The following is a 24,635-nucleotide window of genomic DNA, read 5'->3' as shown; positions in this document are numbered from 1 at the left end:
GCACAACGTTATACTAAACACAGCACTGAACAATAACTGGCAGACATACGACAATGAAACTTTTTTTTGTGTGTGTAACATTGTTGAAGATCAGTCCCACCGGCTTCCCCGGTTTGATGTGTTTTGGTGTGGTGTTTTTAGTTTGACTGTGGTGGCACCGTTTATTCTAACTTTTGGGGACAGGATAGTGACCTTTCTAACTCAGAAGTTCGCCAATGCGCCGCCGTTGGTGGGGTTCTGTGCCTCATCGGGTTGAGGCTTTTGTTTTTTTTCCCTTATGCGTTTTCTAGCGTTGTTGTCACTAGGTCAGTATTCCTAAACTGTCTTGGTTTGTTAAGATTACTTATTTAGAGGTCCTAAACTTCTATGTTTGTGGGTAGCCTATTTTACTTGACTGCACATTTATCCTACATCTTACTGATCTAACACGGTTTTTGGTTAGCCTATTCTACTTGGTACATCATGAAATCAGTCCCACATCTCACTGATCTAATATGGGTTTTGGTTAGCCTATTATAATTGGTTTTTCGCCATGCCATGAATTTAGCCTACATCTTTTCTTTGAAATGCTCCTGATTCTGCATATGGAGTGATTTACTGCTTCTCCTCTTCTATATATTCCTATGCTGTCTTGGTTTGTTAATACTACCTATTTAGAGGTCCTAAACTTCTATATTTGTGGATAGCCTATTTTACTTGACTGCACACCATGAATTTATCCTACATCTTACTGATCTAACACGGTTTTTGGTTAGCCTATTCTACTTGGTACATCATGAAATTAGTCCCACATCTCACTGATCTAATATGGGTTTTGGTTAGCCTATTCTAATTGGTTTTTCGCCATGCCATGAATTTAGCCTACATCTTTTCTTTGAAATGCTCCTCATTCTGCATATGGAGTGATTTACTTCTTCTCCTCTTCTATATATTTCTATGCGGTCTTGGTTTGTTAATATTACCTATTTAGAGGTCCTAAACTTCTATATTTGTGGATAGCCTATTTTACTTGACTGCACACCATGAATTTATCCTACATCTTACTAATCTAACATGGTTTTTGGTTAGCCTATTCTACTTGGTACACCATGAAATTTGTCCTACATCTCACTGATCTAATATGGGTTTTGGTTAGCCTATTCTAATTGGTTTTTCGCCATGCCATGAATTTAGCCTACATCTTTTCTTTGAAATGCTCCTGATTCTGCATATGGAGTGATTTACTTCTTCTCCTCTTCTATATATTTCTATGCGGTCTTGGTTTGTTAATATTACCTATTTAGAGGTCCTAAACTTCTATATTTGTGGATAGCCTATTTTACTTGACTGCACACCATGAATTTATCCTACATCTTACTGATCTAACATGGTTTTTGGTTAGCCTATTCTACTTGGTACACCATGAAATTTGTCCTACATCTCACTGATCTAATATGGGTTTTGGTTAGCCTATTCTAATTGGTTTTTCGCCATGCCATGAATTTAGCCTACATCTTTTCTTTGAAATGCTCCTGATTCTGCATATGGAGTGATTTACTTCTTCTCCTCTTCTATATATTTCTATGCGGTCTTTGTTTGTTAATATTACCTATTTAGAGGTCCTAAACTTCTATATTTGTGGATAGCCTATTTTACTTGACTGCACACCATGAATTTATCCTACATCTTACTGATCTAACATGGTTTTTGGTTAGCCTATTCTACTTGGTACACCATGAAATTTGTCCTACATCTCACTGATCTAATATGGGTTTTGGTTAGCCTATTCTAATTGGTTTTTCGCCATGCCATGAATTTAGCCTACATCTTTTCTTTGAAATGCTCCTGATTCTGCATATGGAGTGATTTACTTCTTCTCCTCTTCTATATATTTCTATGCGGTCTTGGTTTGTTAATATTACCTATTTAGAGGTCCTAAACTTCTATATTTGTGGATAGCCTATTTTACTTGACTGCACACCATGAATTTATCCTACATCTTACTGATCTAACATGGTTTTTGGTTAGCCTATTCTACTTGGTACACCATGAAATTTGTCCTACATCTCACTGATCTAATATGGGTTTTGGTTAGCCTATTCTAATTGGTTTTTCGCCATGCCATGAATTTAGCCTACATCTTTTCTTTGAAATGCTCCTCATTCTGCATATGGAGTGATTTACTTCTTCTCCTCTTCTATATATTTCTATGCGGTCTTGGTTTGTTAATATTACCTATTTAGAGGTCCTAAACTTCTATATTTGTGGATAGCCTATTTTACTTGACTGCACACCATGAATTTATCCTACATCTTACTGATCTAACATGGTTTTTGGTTAGCCTATTCTACTTGGTACACCATGAAATTTGTCCTACATCTCACTGATCTAATATGGGTTTTGGTTAGCCTATTCTAATTGGTTTTTCGCCATGCCATGAATTTAGCCTACATCTTTTCTTTGAAATGCTCCTGACTCTGCATATGGAGTGATTTACTTCTTCTCCTCTTCTATATATTTCTATGCTGTCTTGGTTTGTTAAGATTACTTATTTAGAGGTCCTAAACTTCTATGTTTGTGGATAGCCTATTTTACTTGACTGCACACCATGAATTTATCCTACATCTTACTGATCTAACATGGTTTTTGGTTAGCCTATTCTACTTGGTACATCATGAAATTAGTCCCACATCTCACTGATCTAATATGGGTTTTGGTTAGCCTATTCTAATTGGTTTTTCGCCATGCCATGAATTTAGCCTACATCTTTTCTTTGAAATGCTCCTGACTCTGCATATGGAGTGATTTACTTCTTCTCCTCTTCTATATATTTCTATGCTGTCTTGGTTTGTTAAGATTACTTATTTAGAGGTCCTAAACTTCTATGTTTGTGGATAGCCTATTTTACTTGACTGCACACCATGAATTTATCCTACATCTTACTGATCTAACATGGTTTTTGGTTAGCCTATTCTACTTGGTACACCATGAAATTTGTCCTACATCTCACTGATCTAATATGGGTTTTGGTTAGCCTATTCTAATTGGTTTTTCGCCATGCCATGAATTTAGCCTACATCTTTTCTTTGAAATGCTCCTCATTCTGCATATGGAGTGATTTACTTCTTCTCCTCTTCTATATATTTCTATGCGGTCTTGGTTTGTTAATATTACCTATTTAGAGGTCCTAAACTTCTATATTTGTGGATAGCCTATTTTACTTGACTGCACACCATGAATTTATCCTACATCTTACTGATCTAACATGGTTTTTGGTTAGCCTATTCTACTTGGTACACCATGAAATTTGTCCTACATCTCACTGATCTAATATGGGTTTTGGTTAGCCTATTCTAATTGGTTTTTCGCCATGCCATGAATTTATCCTACATCTTTTCTTTGAAATGCTCCTGATTCTGCGTATGGAGTGATTTACTTCTTCTCCTCTTCTATATATTCCTAAGCTGTCTTGGTTTGTTAAGATTACTTATTTAGAGGTCCTAAACTTCTATGTTTGTGGATAGCCTATTTTACTTGACTGCACATTTATCCTACATCTTACTGATCTAACATTGTTTCTGGTTAGCCTATTCTACTTGGTACACCATGAAATTTATCTTACATCTCACTGATCTAATACGGGTTTTGGTTAGCCTATTCCAATTGGTTTTTCGACCTGCCATGAATTTATCCTACATGTTACTGATCTGATATGGTTTTTAGTAAGCCTATTTTTACTTATGGCCCGTCTGACAGCAACTGAATAAGACACAATTTTAGTGTCATACGCGTTTCGCCTTTGCTTTCTGTAAGGCATCATCAGTGGCCTGGAATATGTACATATGGGTGTTGTGTGATTTCCTTAGGTTAGTTAGGTTCAAGTAGTTCTAAGTTCTAGGGGACTGATGACCACAGATGTTACGTCCCATAGTGCTCAGAGCCATTTGAACCAATGTGTACATATGTTAGCTATTTAATTTACATTTTTGTCACTGTACCTATAGGTTATAAACAGTTCTGGTGGTTGGTATTTCCTATTAAGCAGTAATGTTTTGAATTGTACTTACAGGTTACGTGAACAATTTCTTACATATTACGCTCCTGTTGTATTTTTAGCGTTGTTCTTCTTCTTATGAATGCCAATTTGCGGTTTTTCCCCCACATTCCACAGCACTATGAACTGAACGCTTGTTTCAATGTAATATTTTGGTTTCTGTTGCCGACTGTCACATGCTTTGCAAAAGATCGAATGTTATTGCAAAACTTTCGAGTGTAATTACTGAAGTATCTGTGATCTGTTCGTGTATGCATTTGTGTGTGCGTTAGTATGGGTGTGTGGGTGTGTTTTGGTGTGATAGAATATTTTTGTGCTGTGTGTTATATTTGGTTCTGCTTATGCGTATGTGTGTGTGTATCTATGTATGTGTATATTTTGGTATGAGGAAGACAGGACTACAAAAGTTGGAAGATGTCTATTCCAATTGGTTTATCACCATGAATTTGTTTTACATTCTACTGAACTAGTATGGCGTAGTACTTAGCCTATCCTAGATGGTGATTTTCTAAGGGAGTGAGGTTTCTTCTGATGGTGTGCACGAATCTAGATTGCTGGCTCTATGATGCTTCATGGAACTCTTTGTTTGTGCCTTGTTCTTGGTTGGATTGTCCCGATGTTGTGTAGGTATCTGCTGTTGTCTCTGTATATATCTAGCTTTTTATAGACAGTTGTGGCTAACTTTTTTATTGTTGTTTCGACAGTGTCCATCTCCAGGGCATCTACATTTATAATCCGCAAGCCACCGAACGGTGTGTGGCGGAGGGCACTTTACGTGCCACTGTCAAACCCCCTTTCCTGTTCCAGTCGCGTATGGTTCGCGGGAAGAACGACTGTCTGAAAGCCTCCGTGCGCGCTCCAATCGCTCTAATTTTACACTCGTGATCTCCTCGCGACGAATAAGTAGGCGGAAGCAACATATTCGATACGTCATCCAGAAACGCACCCTCTCGAAACCTGGCGAGCAAGCTACACCGCGATGCAGAGCGCCTCTCTTGCAGAGTCTGCCACTCGAGTTTGTTAAACATCTCCGTAACGCTATCACGCTTACCAAATAACCCTGTGACGAAACGCGCCGCTCTTCTTTGTATCTTCTCTATCTCCTCCGTCAACCCGACCTGGTACGGATCCCACATTGATGAGCAATACTCAAGTATAGGTCGAACGAGTGTTTTGTAAGCCACCTCCTTTGTTGATGGACTACATTTTCTAAGCACTCTCCCAGTGAATCTCAACCTGGCACCCGCCTTACCGACAATTAATTTTATATGATCGTTACACTTCAAATCGTTCCGCATGCATACTCCCAGATATTTTACAGAAGTAACTGCTACCACTGTTTGTTCCGCTATCATATAATCATACAATAAAGGATCCTTCTTTCAATGTATTCGCAATACATTACATTTGTGTATGTTAAGGGTCAGTTGCCACTCCCTGCACAAACTGCCTATCCGCTGCACAGAGGGTTGTAATTTTGGTCCAGAGGGGAGCGTCTAGGATCCATCGAAGGACTTTGTTCTGCATTGGCTGCAATTCATACCTTTTGGTTTTGCTAGCTGTTCCCCATGATGTGCAACCGTAAGTCATGGTGGGGAAACTTCCGGCAGTTACAGTTTCAACTCAGGCGTGTGCAGGGGTGCCACCCGCATTCCGCTCCGACACACCATTGACGTGACGTCATGAACGTCCTGGAGTTTTTTTTGAAGTGACCTCGTAGGTCACCCGCCTTTTACGCGCGGGCCTATGGCTTGAGTGGGCGTCACTTTGAGACTCGGAGGTGAGTGACTCGGCGGAGCTGGCAGTTGGCAGCTGGGTGCGGCTGCGCCACGATGATTAATGACTCCGGCTGATGACCCCGCGACCGCAAACGCGGCCAGTACACCCATTTACACTGCTAGTCTGACTGCTCACCGCAGGCAACTCCGAAGTCTACACGCCGTCCACCACACCGACTGTGGCAAAATCGCACTATTCTACGTTATACACTACTGGCCATTAAAATTCCTACACCACGAAGACGTGCTACAGACGCGAAATTTAACCGACAGGAAGAAGATACTGTGATATGCAAATTATTAGCTTTTCAGAGCATTCACACAAGGTTGGCACCGGTGGCGACACCTACAACGTGCTGACATGACGAAAGTTTCCAACCGATTTCTCATACACAAACAGCAGTTGACCGGCGTTGCCTGGTGAAACGTTGTTGTGATGCCTCGTGTAAGGAGCAGAAATGCGTACCATCACGTTTCCGACTTTGATAAAGGTCGGATTGTAGCCTATCGCGATTGTGGTTTATCGTATCGCGACATTGCTGCTCGCGTTGGTCGAGATCCAGTGACTGCTAGCAGAATATGGAATCGGTGGGTTCAGGAGGGTAATACGGAACGCCGTGCTGGGTCCCAACGGCCTCGTATCACTAGCAGTCGAGATGACAGGCATCTTATCCGCACGGCTGTAAAGGATCGTGCAGCCACGTCTCGATCCCCGAGTCAACAGATGGAGACGTTGGCAAAACAACAACCATCTGCACCAACAGTTCGACGACGTTTGCAGCAGCACGGACTATCAGCTCGGAGACCGTGGCTGCGGTTGCCCTTGACGCTGCATCACAGACAGGAGCGCCTGCGATGGTGTACTCTACGACGAACCTGGGTGCACGAACGGCAAAACATTTTTTCGGATGAATCCAGGTTCTGTTTAAAGCATCATGATGGTCGCATCCGTGTTTGGCGACATCGCGGTGAACGCACATTGGAAGCGTGTATTCGTCATCGCCATATTGGCGTATCACCCGGCGTGATGGTATGGGGTGCCATTGGTTATACGTCTCGGTAACCTCTTGTTCGCATTGACGGCACTTTCAACAGTGGACGTTACATTTCAGTTGTGTTACGACCCGTGGCTCTACCCTTCATTCTATCCCTCCGAAACGCTACATTTCAGCAGGATAATGCACGACCGCATGTTGCAGGTCCTGTACGGGCCTTTCTGGATACAGAAAATGTTCGACTGCTGCCCTGGCCAGCACATTCTCCAGATCTCTCACCAATTGAAAACGTCAGGTCAATGGTGACCGAGCTACTGGCTCGTCACAATACGCCAGTCACTACTCTCGATGAACTGTGGTATCGTGTTGAAGCTGAATGGGCAGCTGTGCCTGTACACGCCATCCGGGCTCTGCTTGATTCAATGCCCAGGCGTATCAAGGCTGTTATTCCGGCCTGAGGTGGTTATTCTGGGTACTGATTTCTCAGGATCTATGCACCCAAATTGCGTGAAAATGTAATCACATGTCAGTTCTCGTATAATATATTTGTCCAATGATTACACGTTTATCATCTGCATTATTTCTTGGTGGAGCAATTTTATTGGCCAGTAGTGTTGTATGCGCATGTATGGTTCGGTTGAGCGATGAAGCGCACTTTTATTTGGATGGGTTCACCAGTAATAAAAATTAGCGCATTTGGAGGACTGAGCATCCGCATTTCGCGATCGAGAAGTCTCTTCACCCTCAACGGGCGACTGCGTGGTGTGCAGTGTCCAGTGACGGAATAATCGGCGCGATATTCTCAATGGTACGATAAATTGCGAATGGTACGAGAAGGTTTTGGAAGACGATTTCATCTCCATTATCAACAATAACCCTGATTTCGGCAAGATGAGGTTCACACAAGACGGACCTCGACCCCATCTGTGTGCTGGAAGAGCAATTTACGTATCGCATTGTGGCTCTGGGGTACCCAGAGGCCACTGACATGGATCTCGATTTGCCGCCATATTCTCCTTATCTGAACACATGTGATTCCTTTTTGTGGGGGCTATATTTAAAGACAAGGTGTACAGCAATAACCCCAAAACCATTGCAGAGTTGAAAACAGCCATCCTGTAAGTCATCGACAGCATCGATGTCCCGACACTTCAGCGGGTCGTGCAGAATTTCGTTAGTCGTCTGTACTACATCATCGCCAATGATGGCAGTCATATCGAATACGTCATAACCTAAATCCGGAAATCTGTAACGACGTTTACATGTCCAATCAAGTATGTGCACGCTCTAGTTTGTAACTAATTTACGTTTATTTCACATAGTACGTTTTTACGTAGAACTCCGTTTATTGTTGTACAGTGGAAATTGCAGCTATGCTAATATGGCACTTTTGTAACCGTATGTCCTTTGCTGCCCAAAGAAAAAATGCACACACACACACATTTTCTTCGCTGCCCAAAACAAACACACACACACACACACACACACACACACACACACACACACAAAATCTGAGGGTACTCATTGTGAAAAAAAGTACATGCGTAATTGGGGAAAAGACACACTACATCTGCATCTACAAGATTACTCTGCAATTCATAATTAAGTGCCTGACAGAGGGTTCACTCTATTTCTCCTGCCGCCCGGAGTGGCCGTGAGGTTCTAGGCGTTACAGTCTGGAGCCGAGCGACCGCTACGGTCGCAGGTTCGAATCCTGCCTCGGGCATGATTGTGTGTGATTTCCTTAGGTTAGTTAGGTTTAGTTTGTACTAAGTTCTAGGCGACTGATTACCTCAGAAGTTAAGTCGCGTAGTGCTCAGAGCCATTTTCTACACTCCTGGAAATGGAAAAAAGAACACGTTGACACCGGTGTGTCAGACCCACCATACTTGCTCCGGCTCCGGACACTGCGAGAGGGCTGTACAAGCAATGATCACACGCACGGCGCAGCGGACACACCAGGAACCGCGGTGTTGGCCGTCGAATGGCGCTAGCTGCGCAGCATTTGTGCACCGCCGCCGTCAGTGTCAGCCAGTTTGCCGTGGCATACGGAGCTCCATCGCAGTCTTTAACACTGGTAGAATGCCGCGACAGCGTGGACGTGAACCGTATGTGCAGTTGACGGACTTTGAGCGAGGGCGTATAGTGGGCATGCGGGAGGCCGGGTGGACGTACCGCCGAATTGCTCAACACGTGGGGCGTGAGGTCTCCACAGTACATCGATGTTGCCACCAGTGGTCGGCGGAAGGTGCACGTGCCCGTCGACCTGGGACCGGACCGCAGCGACGCACGGATACACGCCAAGACCGTAGGATCCTACGCAGTGCCGTAGGGGACCGCACCGCCACTTCCCAGCAAATTAGGGACATTGTTGCTCCTGGGGTATCGGCGAGGACCATTCGCAACCGTCTCCATGAAGCTGGGCTACGGTCCCGCACACCGTTACGCCGTCTTCCGCTCACGCCCCAACATCGTGCAGCCCGCCTCCAGTGGTGTCGCGACAGGCGTGAATGGAGGGACGAATGGAGACGTGTCGTCTTCAGCGATGAGAGTCGCTTCTGCCTTGGTGCCAATGATGGTCGTATGCGTGTTTGGCACCGTGCAGGTGAGCGCCACAATCAGGACTGCATACGACGGAGGCACACAGGGCCAACACCCGGCATCATGGTGTGGGGAGCGATCTCCTACACTGGCCGTACACCACCGGTGATCGTCGAGGGGACACTGAATAGTGCACGGTACATCCAAACCGTCATCGAACCCATCGTTCTACCATTCCTAGACCGGCAAGGGAACTTGCTGTTCCAACAGGACAATGCACGTCTGCATGTATCCCGTGCCACCCAACGTGCTCTAGAAGGTGTAAGTCAACTACCCTGGCCAGCAAGATCTCCGGATCTGTCCCCCATTGAGCATGTTTGGGACTGGATGAAGCGTCGTCTCACGCGGTCTGCACGTCCAGCACGAACGCTGGTCCAACTGAGGCGCCAGGTGGAAATGGCATGGCAAGCCGTTCCACAGGACTACATCCAGCATCTCTACGATCGTCTCCATGGGAGAATAGCAGCCTGCATTGCTGCGAAAGGTGGATATACACTGTACTAGTGCCGACATTGTGCATGCTCTGTTGCCTGTGGCTATGTGCCTGTGGTTCTGTCAGTGTCATCATGTGATGTATCTGACCCCAGGAATGTGTCAATAAAGTTTCCCCTTCCTGGGACAATGAATTCACGGTGTTCTTATTTCAATTTCCAGGAGTGTATTTCTCTACCGCCCCACGCTGGAATAGCAACAGGGGAAAACGAATCCTTAAATTTTTTCCCATGACGGCTCTGATTTCTCTTATTTTACTCTGATGATCGTTTCTCGCCTATGCAGGTGGGTGCTAACAAAATAAGGGGTGTTCAAAAAGTCTCTCCGCAGTGCCGTATGGTCGTTAGCCGTGTGACTGTTCGCCAGCCTGACTCAGTTACCTTGAAGTGGACTCTCCCAACATTCCACTGTTTCGTTTATCTCAGCCAGCGTCAGTAGCATCGTTGGTGTGTGTCGTTAAGTGTTGACGTGAGCGTTTAAGTTTAGTTCCTTTGTTAGTTTGTTTCGTTTTTGTCACTTAAAATGCTAACCATTGAAGAATGTGTGTTTTTGGTCGAACAAGTGTTCAAAAGCTGGCGGCAAATACACAGTTTCAGTTCGTCAAACATTTAATTCAGTTTTCCCACATCGCGAGATTTGGTCAACAAATTTCGAAGTACGGGTTCAGTGACAGATGCACCGAGAAGTGGTCGTCCTAGCGTTTTGTCTGAGGATAAACTACTCGATATTTCCGATAAAATGCCCACGAGTCCGAACAAGTCAGTAAGAAAACTCGCCCAGGAAATCGATGTAAGTGTCGGAACGGCCCACACAGCTGTAAGGAAAAAATTAGAACTTTTCCCATACAAAGTGACAGACTACATCTACATGGACGCTCTGCAAATCACATTTAAGTGCCTGGCAAAGGGTTCATCGAACGACCTTCACAATTCTCAATTATTCCAATCTCGTATAGAGCGCGGAAAGAATGAACACCTATATCTTTCCGTACGAGCTCTGATTTCCCTGATCGTTCTCCCCTATGTAGGTCGGTGTCAATAAAATATTTTCGCATTCGGAAGAGAAAGTTGGTGATTGGAATTTCGTGAGAAGATTCCGTCGCAACGAAAAACGCCTTTCTTTTAATGATTTCCAGCGCAAATCTTGTATCATTTCTGTCGTGCAAGAACTGAAAAATACTGACCATGGCAAGAGACTGCATTATTGTTAATGGTTCAAAAATTTCGCGCGACAAAATGGAACGGAAATTCTTAATGAAACGTTTTTCACTGATGAGGCGTGGTTTCGTTTATCCGGGTACATGAACTCGCAAAATTTTCGTATGTGGAGTACTGCAAATCCATTGTGTATTCATGAGGAACCACTTCATTCTGTCAAAATAGGAGTTTGGATTGCAATTTCTAGACGTCGGATTGTGGGACCCATATTTTTCAACGAAACATTAAACGCACAACGATACTGCAGTGATATTCTGGACCCATTCATAGGAGAACTTGTGTTAAGTGAAATACTGAACGGTTATTTTCGACAAGATGGTCCAACCGTGCATACATGTGTGTGTGTGTGTGTGTGTGTGTGTGTGTGTGTGTAAGTACAATCCAACTTCTGCACCATTTCAGTGCAGTAATGTGTTCATTGTAAATAAGTATTTAGTAGTTGTATGACACGTTTATTACCTTATAAATAAATTAAAAAAACTTTTTTATTTTAAATTCAGTTCATTAGTATTTGTAAAATGACTCTTTCATATGGTGTTCATTAAAAAATGGCGACCATGCCACTTGGCACTTGTGGAATGGTACATTAGCTTATTTGTTTGAGTTGTAAATACTAGTCATGTATTGTTGTTTTTCTGACATGTTCTACATCCTGGAGGACCCCCTCACTACGGATCAATTGGAATGAAAGTAAATCTAATCTAATCTAAACAGCTCGCGTTTCAGTGTCACTGTTTGCTGATGTTTTTGGTGATCGCTTAATTTTATACGGAGTTTGGCCTCCACGATCGCCTGACCTAACACCACCTAACTTTTCCTTCTGGGGTGCATCGATGAATTGAAAACTGCAATATCCGCTTTCACTACTTCTGTTACAGAAGAATTGTTACAGCTTGTGAAACTTCCTGGCAGATTAAAACTGTGTGCCGGACCGAGACTCGAACTCGGGACCCTTGCCTTTCGCGGGCAAGTGCTCTACCAACTGAACTACCCAAGCACGACTCACGCCCTGTCCTCAGAGCTTGACTTCTGCCAGTGCCTCGTCTCCTACCTTCCAAACTTTACAGGAGCTCTCCTGCGAACCTTGCAGAACCAGCACTCCTGAAAGAAAGGATATTGCGGAGACATGGCTTAGCCACAGCCTGGGGGATGTTTCCAGAATGAGATTTTCACTCTGCAGCGGAGTGTGCGCTGATATGATACTTCCTGGCAGAGTAAAACTGTGTGCCGGACCGAGACTCGAACTCGGGACCTTTGCCATTCGCGGGCAAAGGCAAAGGTCCCGCGTTCCGGACTGCAGCGCCTAGAACCGCACGGCCACCGCGGCCGGCATTTCAAAATTGTACGTCGACTTTAGATGACATGTCAATCATAGATGTTCTTATCTCTATTTAGTGAACGTATTTTCAATCATGTTTTGTCCCGCTACACTTTATTGACTAATGTTTCGCCGCAAGGGATATCGCATTTTAGAGAGTAAATTAATATGGAGTACGTCGTTTTTCTTTTCTCACATTCACATACCCATTTCTTCTTTCCTTATTGTCTTTTGGACATGTCACAGAGAAAGCCGGTGTGGCCGAGCGGTTCTAGGCGCTTCAGTCTGGAGCCGCGTGACCGCTACGGTCGCAGGTTCGAATCCTGCCTCGGGCATGGGTGGGTGTGATGTCCTTAGGTTAGTTAGGTTTAACTAGTTCTAAGTTCTAGGGGACTGATGACCTCAGCTGTTAAGTCCCATAGTGCTCAGAGCCATTTGAACATGCAGTTGTAATAATTAAAGTAAGCACAAATGCAGTGATAAAAAAGAAATGATAAGCGTACATTTGCATTCTCTTTACATCGTTCCTTTCTTATTGCTCCCATGGCGATGGACTATCGCAATGAATCAGCCGTACAGGCAGAGGGATCTATATTTATACTTTGCAGAACTAATTACGTACCGACATAATCGTCGGTATTGCTTCCGTTTCCCAAAAGTTATAAATATTTCGATTTCGTAAAAGAAGCTCTGTATTTGGCCAAGATGTCGAAGAAGAAGGTCCCTTACGTACTGGTTGTACCGAGTAAGATGTGGAGACGGCGGTTTGAAAGCGGACAGAAGAAGTAAGAGGAAAGGCGTCCCTTACCTGAGGGATCGCTAGCTGGCGAAGAGGCAAGTGTGGCAAATGTCCGGCGTGGCGAATGTCCGGCATTCTTCTAGCCGGCGCTTCCACCCCCCCCCCCTCACTCCCCACCCTTCCTCCTGTACTATCGCACTTTAATCGCTGTCTTACACGTGTTTCAGAACTGCAGTATTTCCCAAGTTTCCCGCTGTGTTGCGAGGTAACGAGCAAAACACATGGCAGACGTAACTGCACATATCGTTCGCGAGAACAGAGTAGAAATAATGCTCCGCTGACAAGTCGCTGCCCGATTACTTTTTGCACAAATAATGACACGTCTACGCGACACAAGGCAGACAGAGTTTCCCAACATACGGGGGAACTCTCAGTCGGCACGTGTGTGTCTTCGAGACAGCTGACGCAACGCAAGGCTGGCTCGGTACTTGGCACTGTCGTCACCCGTCTACACGGAAACCCAAGTTCATTTCACGTCAGAGATAGTCCGTCTTCTTGATGTTTGAACATCAAGCCGTTATTGCTTACATACATTTGCACAAAGCATTTCAGATGAGAAAAGCTCGAGGTTGTACCGAGACCTTCTCATCTGAAATACGAGTAGATAGAAATAGACCATTACTAACCAGCATGCTATTTAGACTGTATTACTCATCCAAATACAGCAATCACTTCCCTGTATATATTACAAATTATTCTCAACACGTGAGGCAATACTGACCTTACGACTTATTTTAGAAGCTAGATTAAGAAAAGGCAAACCTACGTTTCTAGCATTTGTAGACTTAGAGAATGCTTTTGACAATGTTGACTGGAATACTCTCTTTCAAATTCTGAAGGTGGCGGGGGTAAAATACAGGGAGCGAAAGGCTATTTACAATTTGTACAGAAACCAGATGGCAGTTATAAGAGTCGAGGGACATGAAAGGGAAGCAGTGGTTGGGAAGGGAGTAAGACAGGGTTGTAGCCTCTCCCCGGTGTTATTCAATCTGTATATTGAGCAAGCAGTAAAGAAAACAAAGGAAAAATTCGGGGTATGTATTAAAATCGATGGAGAAAAAATAAAAACTTTGAGGTTCGCCGATGGCATTGTAATTCTGTCAGAGACAGCAAAGGACTTGGAAGAGCAGTTGAATGGAATGGACAGTGTCTTGAAAGGAGGATATAAGATGAACATCAACAAAAGCAAAACGAGAGTAATGGAATGTAGTCGAATTAAGTCGGGTGATGCTGAGGGAATTAGATTAGAAAATGAGACAAAGTAGTAAAGGAGTTTTGCTATTTGGGGAGCAAAACAACTGATGATGGTCGAAGTAGAGAGGATACAAAATGTAGACTGACAATGGCAAGGAAAGCGTTTCTGAAGAAGAGAAATTTGTTAACATCGAGTATATATTTGTCAGGAAGTCGTTTCTGAAAGTATTTGTATGGAGTGTAGCCATGTATGGAAGTGAAACATGGACGATAACTACTTTGGACAAGAAGAGAATAGAAGCTTTCGAAATGTGGTGCTACAGAAGAATGCTGAAGATTAGATGGGAAGACCACATAACTAATGAGGAGGTATTGAATAGAATTCGGGAGAAGAGTAGTTTGTGGCACAATTTGACTAGAAGAAGGGACCGGTTGGTAGGACATATTCTGAGGCATCAAGGGATCACCAATTTAGTATTGGAGGGCAGCGTGGAGGGTAAAAATAGTAGAGGGAGACCAAGAGATAAATACACTAAGCAGATTCAGAAGGATGTAGGCTGCAGTAGGTACTGGGAGATGAAGAAGCTTGCACAGGATAGTGTAGCATGGAGAGCTGCATCAAACCAGTCTCTGGACTGAAGACCACAACAACAACATTCTCAACCACGCTCATTGTGTTACATTTTCATTGTTTTATTTTTCTTTCATATTTGCATTATATAAATTAACCCGCCAGGGTAACCGAGAGCGCTAACTGGCTGCTTCCTGCGCTCGGGTAGGCGCGCCGGCCCCGGATCGAATCCGCCCGGCGGATTAACGACGAGGGCCGGTGTGCCGGCCGGCCTGGTTGTGGTTTTTAGGCGGTTTTCCACATGCCGCTAGGTGAATACCGGGCTGGTCCCCATGTTCCGCCTCAGATATACGGCTCGCAGACATCTGCAGACATTCGCACTATTCCATGGATTACACTCGATGCAGACAGTTGGGGTACACTGATTCCGTCCCGGGGGGTACGGGGTGGTGGCAGTAAGGGCATCCGGCCACCACTTGACCATTAACATGCCAAATCCGATTAACGATTGCTGACTCTGCGTGACTGCGGGACAAGGCTCAAGCGATACATAGATAGATTGATTTGCATTATATAAATTATAATCTCATCAACTAGGCTGGGTCAGAGCACTGTGGGACTCAACTGCTGAGGTCATTAGTCCCCTAGAACTTAGAACTAGTTAAACCTAACTAACCTAAGGACATCACAAACATCCATGCCCGAGGCAGGATACGAACCTGCGACCGTAGCAGTCTTGCGGTTCCAGATTGCAGCGCCTAGAACCGCACGGCCACTTCGGCCGGCCATCAACTAGGTACTAACAGATTATATGGAACCATTTTAACAATTGTTAAGCATTCAACTCGCTGTACCCTCAGAAAAATCTTTATATATTATGTTCTTTATATTATTTTAAAAAACCATTAACAACTGTTTACGAAGAAGACTGTAACAATGAGCAGTCTTTGCTATTAGATTCAGAAGCATCCCACCCACCTTACATTTCAAGGCGGTGGATTACTCTGTACTGTTAATGAAATAAATAAATAAAATATTGTTTAAAACTATTCTTCAAGCTCGTGCACTGGACTCGCACTCGGAAGGACGACGGTTCAATCCCGCGTCCGGCCATCCTGATTTAGGTTTTCCGTGATTTCCCTAAATCGGTCCAGGCAAATGCCGGCATGGTTCCTTTGAAAGGGCACGGCCGACTTCCTTCCCCTTCCTTCCTTAATCCGATGAGACCGATGACCTTGCTGTCTGGTCTCTTCCCCCAAAAAACAACCAACAACCAACCAAGCTCGTGGAAAGATGTTTTCAAGATCTTGATGGGTCCTAGAAGCAAGAAGGACGTCATCACTATCTACATTGCACTAGTAAAATATATATTGGTCACAGGCGGCGCAGTACTTAGCACATTGGACTCGCATTCGGGAGGACGACGGTTCAAACCTGCGTCTGGCCATCCAGATTTAGTTTTCCTGTGATTTCCCCAAACCGCTCTAGGCAAATGCCGGGGTGGTTCCTTTGAAAGGACACGGCCGATTTGCTTCCCCTCCCTTGACTCAATCCGAGCTCCGTCTCCAATGACCTCGATGTCGACAGAACGTTAAACCCAATCTTCCTTTATATACAGGGTGATTCAAAAAGAATACCACAACTTTAAAAATGTGTATTTAATGGAAGAAACATATTATAACCTTCTGTTATACATCAATACAAAGAGTATTTAAAAAGATTTTTTTTCACTCAAAAACAAGTTCAGAGATGTTCAATATGGCCCCCTCCAGACACTCGAGCAATATCAACCCGATACTCCAACTCGTTCCACACTCTCTGTAGCATATAAGGCGTAACAGTTTGGATAGCTGCTGTTATTTCTCGTTTCAAATCATCAATGGTGGCTGGGAGAGGTGGCTGAAACACCATATCCTTAACATACCCCCATAAGAAAAAATCGCAGGGGGTAAGATCAGGGCTTCTTGGAGGCCAGGGATGAAGTGCTCTGTCACGGGCTGCCTGGCGGCCGATCCATCGCCTCGGGTAGTTGATGTTCAGGTTTCATAACTAACCTTTTTCGTAGGACTCTCCATACAGTTGATTGTGGAATTTGCAGCTCTCTGCTAGCTCTGCGAGTCGATTTTCCTGGGCTGCGAACAAATGCTTGCTGGATGCGTGCTACATTTTCATCACTCGTTCTCGGCCGTCCAGAACTTTTCCCTTTGCACAAACACCCATTCTCTGTAAACTGTTTATACCAACGTTTAATACACCACCTATCAGGAGGTTTAACACCATACTTCGTTCGAAATGCACGCTGAACAACTGTCGTCGATTCACTTCTGCCGTACTCAATAACACAAAAAGCTTTCTGTTGAGCGGTCGCCATCTTAGCATCAACTGACGCTGACGCCTAGTCAACAGCGCCTCAAGCGAACAAATGTACAACTAAATGAAACTTTATAGCTCCCTTAATCCGCCGACAGATAGTGCTTAGCTCTGCCTTTTGTCGTTGCAGAGTTTTAAATTCCTAAAGTTGTGGTATTCTTTTTGAATCACCCTGTGTGTATATATATATATATATATATATATATATATATATATATATATATATATATATAAAAAGCTCAAATGGCTCTAAGCACTACGGGACTTAACATCTGAGGTCATCAGTCCCCTAGAACTTAGAACAAACCTAACTAAGCTAAGCATATCACACACAGACATGCCCGAGGCAGGATTCGAAACTACGACAGTAGCAGCCGCGTAGTTCCAGAATGAAGTGCCTTCCTTCCTTCACCTATTGGTGGACATTAATATGGGATGTGTTCATCCCCGGCTTGAAATCTGCTGGAGACATATTCTATGAGCTATCAGGGCTGCCATTCCGTCACAGAGTTTCATTCTTCCTCAAAAGCTGAAACCAGAGAAGATAGCCATCTTGGACGCCGGGGTCTGGATCGAAGACTACTTTCTCACGCCTAAAGGTGTTCCAATGGGTTCAGGTAGGACCTCTGGGCAAGCCAGTCCATTTCACGGCTGTCATTGTCTACAAACCATTGTGTCGCAGATATTGATTTTTGACAGGGTGCATTGTAAAATGAAGTTGGAGGAGGTGGAGAAAGGAAAATGCAGGGAAGGAATTCGTGATGTACACTTTCATTCGCTCTGTATAATTTGAAACGAAACTCGTCTGACCAGGCAACATGTTTCCAGTTATCAACAGTGCAATGTCGGTGTTGACGGGCCCAGCCGAGGCGTAAAGCTTTGTGTCGTGTAGTCATCAAGGGCACACGAGTCGGCCTTCCGGCTCCGAAAGCCCATATGGACGATCTTCAACTTTTATAGTCCTGTCTACCTCAGTTGCGTGTAATATTACGGTATATACGAGGGCCGTTCAGAAAGTAACCTCCGGTTGATTTAAAAAAAATACACCAAGTTAAATAAAAATATTTTAATATATACATCTTACAACTACATCTTTGCACTATTTTTCTACATAGTCTCCATAGCGATTGAGGCACTTATCGTATCTCTTCACAAGCTTTGAAATTCCTTCTGCATAGAAATCACCCGCTTGTGCCTGGAGCCAGCCTGTGACCGCATCTTTGAGCTCTTCGTCGTCATCAAACCGCTGTGACCCGAGCCATTTCTTCAAATGCACGAAGAGGTGATAATCACTTGGCGCCAGGTCTGGGCTGTAAGGTGGATGGTCGATAACGTCCCACTTGAAGGACTCAAGAAGGGCCGTTGTTCTGCGAGCAGAGTGAGGACGGGCGTTATCGTGCAAAAAAACGATACCGGAAGTCAGCATACCACGGCGTTTGTTCTGTATAGCCCGTCGTAACTTTTTTATTGTTTCACAGTACACGTCTTGATTAATGGTCGTACCACGTTCCATGAATTCAACCAACAACACCCCTTTGGCATCCCAAAACACCGTTGCCATCAGTTTTCTGGCAGAAAAATCTTGCGAGGCTTTTCTTGGTTTGGTAGGCGAATTTGAATGTGCCCACATCTTTGACTGTTCTTTTGTCTCAGGGTTCACGTACTTAATCCAGGTTTCGTCACCGGTCACGATTCTGTTTAACAATGGTTCTCCTTCGTCCTCATAACGTGACAGAAAGTCTAATGCAGAGGCCATTCTTTGAGTTTTGTGGTGGTCGATAAAAATTTTGGGCACCCATCGTGCACAGAACTTACGGTAACCCAATCTTGCTGTCACTATCTTGTACAAGAGAGTCTTAGAAATCTGTGGAAAACCAGTAGACAACTCCGACATTGAGAAACGTCGATTTTCACGAACTTTTGCATCAACTGTCTGAACGAGTTCGTCAGTCACCAATGACGGTCTACCACTCCTCTCTTCATCATGAACGTTTTCTCGTCCACTTTTAAATAAACGTACCCATTCACGGACAACTCCTTCACTCATAACTCTCGGTCCGTACACGGCACAAAGCTCACGATGAATAGTTGCTGCAGAATATGCTTTGGCTGTAAAAAACCTTATGACAGCACGCACTTCACATTTGGCGGGGTTTTCTATTGCAGCACACATTTCAAACTGCCACAAAAACTAAACTAGCGCAGGTACGACGTTCACTCGACCACGGCTTGATGCCGACTGACCTGTTGAGTGCGTGAACGCACAGATGGCGTCGCTACTCCCCCCACAACCCGCACTGTGACCAATCGGAGGTTACTTTCTGAACCGCCCTCGTAGATAATTTTTACTTTTGGACAGTCTGACAGCAACTGAATAAAACTCAATTTTAGTGGCATACGCGTTTCGCCTTTATTTTCTACAAGGCATCATCAGTGGCAGCTTGCGTGGACAATTTCTTACATATTACGCTCCTGTTGCATTTTTGGTGTTGTTCTTCTTCTTATGAACGCCAATGTGAGGTTCCCCCCCCCCCCCCCACATTCTACAGCACTATGAACTGAACCCTTGTTTCAATGCAATGTTTTGGTTTCTGTTCAGAAACCGCAAACTGGCATTCATAAGAAGAAGAACACCACCAAGAATTCAACAGGAGCGTAATATGTAAGAAATTGTCCACGCAACCTGCCCCTGATGATGCCTTGCAGAAAATAAAGGCGAAACGCGTATGGCACTAAAATTGTGTTTTTTTCAGTTGCTGTCAGACGATCCATAGGTAAAAAATTATCAATATACCGCTATAGGGACGATGTTTCACTTGTTGATGGCCCAGCAGTGAAATCTACAGCAATGTACGGAAGGGTTGCACTTCTGTCGCGTTGAACGATTCTCTTAAGTCGTCGTTGCTCCCATTCTTGCAGGATCTTTCTCCGGCCGCAGGGATGTCGGATATTTCATGCTTTACCAGATGCCTGTACACTCGTGAAATGTTCTTACGGGAAAATCCCCTCTTCATCGCTACCTAAAAATGGTTCAAACGGCTCTGAGCACTATGGGACTTAACATCTGAGGTCATGAGTCCCCTTGACTTAGAACTACTTAAGCCTAACTAACCTAAGGACATCACACACATCCATGCCCGAGGCAGGAGTCGAACCTGCGACCGTAGCGGCCTCGCGGTTCCAGACTGAAGCACCTAGAACCGCTCGGCCACAGCGGCCGGCCATTGCTACCTCAGAGATGCTGGTCCCATCGCTCGTGCGCCGACTATAACGCCACGTTCAAACTCACTTAACTCTTTGAAGGGCAGGCAAAACTGTAGCTAACCACATACGTAGACGGTTTCAATGGGCTGTCGTCACTGTGGCTAACCACATAATATTTTCTCCCTTTACCGCTCAGGGGCCAGTAGTCTCTCTGCCAGCCACCTAATTGTTGCCTAAAATACCGCTAGATGCCAGTGCAGGTCTTTTGCGCGAATTTTTGCCACGTATTCAGAACAATAGTTGATACTTCATTGTTAACACTGTTCTTGGAAGCGGCGTGCAGTATTCTCTGTAGCTCTTCTTTATACGACTATTTTTGGTAAGTAATCGATTATATTTATGTGTTGATCACATATAAGTCTACGTGTAATGTAACTTTAAATTGAAACAGAATTTTCCGTGTTTTACTGACAAATTTCTGTGTGGTTAGTGCTGCTAACCACCGCCCATCTGCTCCACCCAGTATATTTTCTTCGTCTTCATCGAATATGTCTAGCCAAAAGGAATAACTGAGGACGAATGTTAACCGAATTTTATTTGAAGAAATATCTTCTAGTGACAGCAGGGTTGACAGTGATGGAAATGACCCCACATTCACGACAAGCTGCGCAACTTCTAGTCTTGTGTGCAGTCGTGTAGTTCTAAATTTAACCAGTTGTCTTCATGGAAAGAATCATATTATTTTCATGGACAATTATTTTACATCATATGATCTATTCAAGGACCTAAAATCCAATGGTGTGTACGCTTGAGGAACAATAAATCCAAGAAGGAAAAACGTACTAAGAATCAAGGAGGAAAAGGAACTGGAAAGAGGGGAATTCGATTACAAAATAAGCAATGATGGCATAGTAATCTATAGATGGAAAGACAACAGGGCAGTCAACTTGATTTCAACATGTCATTCACCATCAAATGTGTCCACAGTAACTCGAAAAATGACAGATGCAACAATAACCAATATCACTTATCCAATTGCATTGAAAGACTACAATTCCAGTATGAACTGTGTGGATAATTTTGATCGCCTAAAGTCAGACTATGCTATTGACAGAAAAAGCAAGAAATGGTGGATGAGATTGTTTCTTCACTTTTTAGAATGCAGTGTAACAAACGTGTTCATTGTGCACAAAGAAATCGAAATGGAGCAGTTCTCCAATAAAGACATCTGTCGAGAGGGTAAAAAATCTTGTTGGCTCCAAAAATAGTATCAGTGGCAGCTAATTTTGCCTCTGTATCCCAAAGTAGTATAGCAACCCAGACCAAATCACACAATCCATACGTAGACAAAAGTATTAGCCACGAAAGCAGTAAACAACCAATTCACTCATCATCTAGAAGATCCGCAGTTTGCAGTTAAAAAAAAAAAAAATCCAGTGCGAACAGTGTGGATGTGTTCAGTGTGCAAAGTACCTTTGTGTCTGAGAGCAGGCAAGAACTGAAATAACAAGTTTTTAATTTTCTTGGTATATCTTGAATCAAAGTTCAACCACCAAATATCGAATCTGTATACTGTAATGGGATGGTGGTTACCTGTAGTGACCGCATTTAATGTTTTGTTGTTGTTTAAGTGAATTTTTACAAATTCAATGTATAAAACATCGCAAGACAATAAAACAAATGTGTTACAAGTAAAAGAAATTTGAAAATTGCAAATAATTTTTCTTGCCCCACTAGGGTAAATTTTAGTGGCGTTTACCTGCCCCTCAAAGAGTTAAATCTTGATAACTTGGGATTGTAGCAGCAGTAACCGATCTAACAACTGCGCCAGACACTTGTTGTCTTATATAGGCATTGCCGACCGCAGTGCCGAATCCTGCTTGTTTACATATCTCTGTAACTGAATAAGCATGCTTACACCAGTTTCTTTGGAGCTTCACTGTATGTACGAATAAAGTTTCACCGATCTATGTCACTTGGCAGTGAGGCTTGGTGCGAAAGTTACTTTCGTCCGTAAGTTATGCAGCCCAGTGTATTCTGGAGAGCCGATCGCGACACAGCCAGATGAAAGCCGCAGGTAGTTCGTACGTCGGGAAGGCAGTATTCGGATAAGTGGCACATCCGGCGGAAGTTGCGTGCAGTTTCCCGGCGCACGCAGATAAGCCGACCGCAGCCCGGCACGCAACACCAGGCACCACACGCGGCCTACGCACTGCTTGCTCTCTCTCTCTCTCTCTCTCTCCGCCAGCACAAGGTTACTCGCCTCTCTGCAGGCACGCACCAAGACACCGCACTTAATACGGTGGAGCGGCTAATTTCATTGTATTTCATTTGCCTCCCCTAAAAAGAATAACAATAATGCACAGAACAATGGGAAAAAATGGATGATCTGTTAGACGGCAGTCGGTTTGGCTTTCGGAAAGGAGACACCAAAGAGGACGTTGTGATCAGCTCAGACGCATATTGCTCTACTGTCCAGTAAAATTGCTACACCACGAAGGTGACGTGCTAGAATGCGAAATTTAACCGATAAGAAGAAGATGCTGTGATATGCAAATGATTAGCTTTTCAGAGCATTCACACGAGGTTAGCGCCGGTGGCGACACCTACAGCGTGCTGACGCGAGGAAAGTTCCCAACCGATTTCTCATACACAAACAGCAGTTCACCGGCGTTGCCTGGTGAAACGTTGTTGTGATGCCTCGTGTAATGAGGAGAAATGCGTACCATGTTTCCGACTTTGATAAAGGTCGGATTGTAGCCTATCGCGATTGCGGTTTATCGTATCGCAACATTGCTGCTCGCGTTCCAATGACTGTTAGCAGAATGTGGAATCGGTGGGTTCAGGAGGGTAATACGGAACGCCGTGCTGGATCCCAACGGCCTCGTATCACTAGCAGTCGAGGTGACAGGCATCTTATCCACACGGCTGTAACGGATCGTGCAGCCACGTCTCAATCCCTGAGTCAACAGATGGGGACGTTTGAAAGACAACAACCATCTGCACGAACAGTTCGACGACGTTTGCAGCAGCACGGACTATCAGCTCGGAGACCGTGGCTGCGGTTACCCCTGACGCTGCATCACAGACAGGAGCGCCTGCGATGGTGTACTCGACGACGAATCTCGGTGCACAAATGACAAAACGTTATTTTTTCGGATGAATCCAGGTTCTCTTTACAGCATCATTATGGTCGTATCCGCGTTTGGCGACATCGCGGTGAACGCACATTGGAAGCGTGTATTCGTCATCGCCATACTGGCGTATCACCCGGCGTGATGGTATGGGCTGCCATCGTTCACACGTCTCGGTCACCTCTTGTTCGCACTGACGGCACTTTGAACAGTGGACGTTGCATTTCAGATTTGTTACGACCGGTGGCTCTACTCTTCATTCGATCCCTGCGAAACCCCACATTTCAGCAGGATAATGCACGACCGCATGTTGCAGGTCCTGTACGGGCCTTTCTGGATACAGAAAATATTCGACTGCTGCCCTGGCCAGCACATTCTCCAGATCTCTCACCGACCGAAGACGTCTGGCCAATGGTGGCCGAGCAACTGGCTCGTCACAATACGCCAGTCACTACTCTCGATGGACTGTGGTATCGTGTTGAAGCTGCATGGGCAGCTGTACCTGTACACGCCATCCGAGCTCTGTTTGACTCAATGCCCAGGCGTATCAAGGCCGTTATTACGGCCAGAGGTGGTTGTTCTGGGTACTGATTTCTCAGGATCTATGCTCCCAAATTGCGTGAAAATGTAATCACATGTCAGCTCTAGTATAATATATTTGTCCAATGAATGCCCGTTTATCATCTGCATTTCTTCTTGGAGTAGCAATTTTAATGGCCAGTAGTGTAAATACCCTTCGGTACCGGCGGGTGTCTATCCCTTCATTAATAAGGTTTTTAGTGAGTGACGTCTGGTCGCTCTGTTAGTAAACATAGAGTAGAGCGCAAGCTCAGGAGGACAGCTCTGCGATTTTCGGCAGAGGGCGTTTGATTATGGCGCCAGCCGGCAGGGGTGGCCAAGCGGTTCTAGGCGCTTCAGTCTGGAACTGC

The 24,635-nt window shown here is 44.4% G+C and overlaps 1 protein-coding gene across 1 annotated transcript in view; it reads right to left on the bottom strand.

Moving 5' to 3' along the window:
• LOC124553621 (growth factor receptor-bound protein 14-like) overlaps window positions 1–24,635 on the bottom strand; it is a 1,033,185-nt gene that overhangs the window by 71,006 nt on the left and 937,544 nt on the right. The gene's annotated exons all lie outside the window — the stretch shown is intronic.

Source organism: Schistocerca americana, chromosome 11, assembly GCF_021461395.2.
Source record: "Schistocerca americana isolate TAMUIC-IGC-003095 chromosome 11, iqSchAmer2.1, whole genome shotgun sequence".
In the NCBI taxonomy this organism is placed as follows: Eukaryota; Metazoa; Arthropoda; class Insecta; order Orthoptera; family Acrididae; genus Schistocerca; species Schistocerca americana.
The sequence above is the reverse complement of the archived record's forward strand: the minus strand, read 5'-3'. Positions and strand labels throughout refer to the sequence as shown.